This window comes from Echinops telfairi, unplaced genomic scaffold, assembly GCF_000313985.2.
Source record: "Echinops telfairi isolate 266 unplaced genomic scaffold, ASM31398v2 ScPeMD7_7458;HRSCAF=8496, whole genome shotgun sequence".
Lineage (NCBI taxonomy): Eukaryota > Metazoa > Chordata > Mammalia > Afrosoricida > Tenrecidae > Echinops > Echinops telfairi.
Window position 1 is genome coordinate 17,385,812 of NW_022111358.1, and position 2,419 is coordinate 17,388,230.

Genomic DNA, 2,419 nt, shown 5'->3' on the forward strand with positions numbered 1-2,419 from the left:
CTTCTTGATATAAAGTTCCCTCTTACACATATATGAGTGTCATTGAATTTGTTTCTCTAGTCAACCCGGTCTAACACAGCCAGTTATATAACCTTTCTGAGCCTTGTGTTTCTCCTGTGTAAAATGGGCTGATAAAGAAAGTAGGACTATATGGGGAAGAAGGAAGATCTGGTGGTATTGTGGTGACCCATCTGGCTGCGATCCACGTGGTTGGCGGTTTGAAACCACCAGCAGCTCCAAGGGAGAAAGACTGGGCTTTCCGCTCCTGTCCCTCATCACAGTCTCCTCGGGGGTGGCTGTGAGTCAGGATGGCAGTGCCATGATGGGAAAGATGTCCTGGGGGCACAGGGGTCAAGCGATCATCTGCTCACTGAAAGGCTGCTGGTTCGACCCCAGCATGGGAGAAAGACGTCAATGTCTGCTTCCATGAAAATTGCAAGCAAGACATCCCTCTGGGGCAGGGCTCCCCTTTCCTATAGTGTTGCTATCAGTGGGAATCAGTTCCACAACACACGACAACCACCTGGCGGGTTCTTTCCAGAAGGTGTGACGGAATTCCCAGGCCCTAGTCAGTGCAAGGAAAAGGACACCTGCTGTCAATCCACAGACTCCCCACCACTTTCTTTGCCATCCATTTGGCTGGAAATGAGTTCAATACACGGCAGGTTATGGCTAGAGGGGAACTTTCTTCTGACCAGGGTGAAAACGGCCGCAGCAGAACAATACACAATGTCTACGTTCACAATTCAATGCAGAGTAGACCCTCGAAATTGCAGAGGATTATACTGGGTAACTTCAGGGAACCCCAAAGTATCTAACCCCACTGTAACCTTCAAAAGGAAATACAGTGCACCCAACTCCAGATGACCTGGGACTCCTCTACATTCATAGCAGGTCTATTAAAAAAAGGATGAAAACTTTCTACAGCTATTAAACTACATTATGGCCCAAGTGATGCTAAAGTGTAAGGTAATTGTTACCTGTTTGCAGCACACTTTTCCACATCAGAGGGCTGAGTCATCACTGGGGCCACTCTTAACAAAACCAGACATCTGAAGTGCATCAGGCCTGTGCCTGTCCCCCTGGTTCTCGTTACCTTGATGGCTCATTCCAGAGCATGGGAAGCCATCCTCGACACTTCCCTTTCATTCCCACCGCTACCATCACGCCAAGTCTATGTTTTCTCCTTTCAAAATGCCCTGAGTCTGCTCACCACTTGCCATCTCCACTGCCACCCCCACCTTCTCCTCTTCCCAGAGCTTCCTAACTCACCCTTCTCTAAGCCATTCTCCTCCCAGTAGTCAAAGCGATCCTCAGGAAATGCAAACCAGATTCTGGACCCCCAGCGGCTTCTCCTGGCATCTAGAATGAAGGCCAGGCACTTTGTTGAGGTTTGTAAGGCGTGTGGCATGAGCTGGCCCTGGCTCTCCTGCACAATAGCACGTCCAATTTCCAAACCCTCGATCCAGATTCCAAAGCCACACGCTCACCTTCCAGTTCTTCAGAAGGGACAAGCTTGCTCATGTCTGGGCTTGCATTTATTATTAATTTTTAAAATCATTTTATTGGGGGCTCATACAACTCTTATCAGAATCCATCCATCGTGTCAAGCACAGTTGTACATCATCGTTCTCAAAACATCGCTCTCCACTTGGCTGGCTCGTGTCCTGGGGGGTCCTCTGCTTTCAGAGAGCCGCCACTGGTTCCTGATCTAATGCTGCCCCTCGCCTTGCACTGAAAGCTCCACGTCCTCCTTCAGGACGCATCCAAAGCTCTTCTTCACATGGATGCCCTTGCCAAGCATAGCTTCATTGTGCAGTGCTTCTATAACAGAAAAACCACAAATGGGTGATTTCAACAAACAGGAACTTACTTAGGAGGCTAGCAGTCTACGTTCAGGGCGCCCACTCCAGGGGAAGGCATTATTTCTCGGCTGGCTCTTGATGGAAAGCCCTTGTCTGTGTTCAGCCTCTGTGGCCTGGCATTCCTTGGAGCCCTCATGGGCCTTGGCAGTCATCTTCCTCTGCTTCTGCGGTTCTCAGCACAGAAACCCCAGATCCGAAGCAGAGGCTTTGCTCCCAGGTCTTCTGCCTCGGTGGTAGAGGGGGCCTTCCCCTCCCGGCTAGCTTTCTCTCCTTTGATCTCTCGTAAGAAAACGCTGGGGTTCAAGCGAGGGTGTGACTTGAACAATGCTCTGGCATAGTAAGAGGTGACTTGAGTAAGAATTCAGCTCTTGTGAGGGTACAACTCAAGTGACACCCCGCCCTAGTCCTGCCCCTTTAACATCTATCCGAGCTGAAAGCAATCCCTTGCTGTGGAGTAGATTCCAACTCGCAGTGCACTTACAGGCAGACAGAAACTGTCCAAGGCTCATGACATTCTCTCCAGGGCTAGGTTTAGAGCTGTGCCTTAGCTATGG